This window comes from Penaeus monodon, chromosome 20 (genome assembly GCF_015228065.2).
Source record: "Penaeus monodon isolate SGIC_2016 chromosome 20, NSTDA_Pmon_1, whole genome shotgun sequence".
NCBI classification, from domain to species: Eukaryota; Metazoa; Arthropoda; class Malacostraca; order Decapoda; family Penaeidae; genus Penaeus; species Penaeus monodon.
This window is the reverse complement of record NC_051405.1, coordinates 12,123,255-12,123,532: the sequence shown is the minus strand read 5'-3', so window position 1 is coordinate 12,123,532 and position 278 is coordinate 12,123,255. Positions and strand designations below refer to the sequence as shown.

General features: G+C 35.3%; 1 pseudogene; it reads right to left on the bottom strand.

The window, feature by feature from the left end:
• Positions 1 to 278, bottom strand: part of LOC119585912 — a 16,670-nt pseudogene that overhangs the window by 12,942 nt on the left and 3,450 nt on the right.

Sequence of the window (278 nt, the reverse complement as noted above, 5' to 3'; positions counted from 1 at the left end):
CAATGTCTTCTTTGTGAAAACGTTCTAGTTTCTAAAAAACGGCAAAAGATTTTTACCGGCTAAATTACTACACGTAATTGTAAATCGCATGTAACATATACATCAAGGTATATCTTACAAGGGAAAGAAATGATATGACTTTGGCCAACACTCACATGCCTTCAGCTCATAACTCAACAACACGAGTTCAATAAAACCCCAAAATCTGGTGATAAAATAATGCTTCGCTAGAGAGAGAAAAAAAGTATATGTGCAGTCTATTGAGGCTGCACTTACTA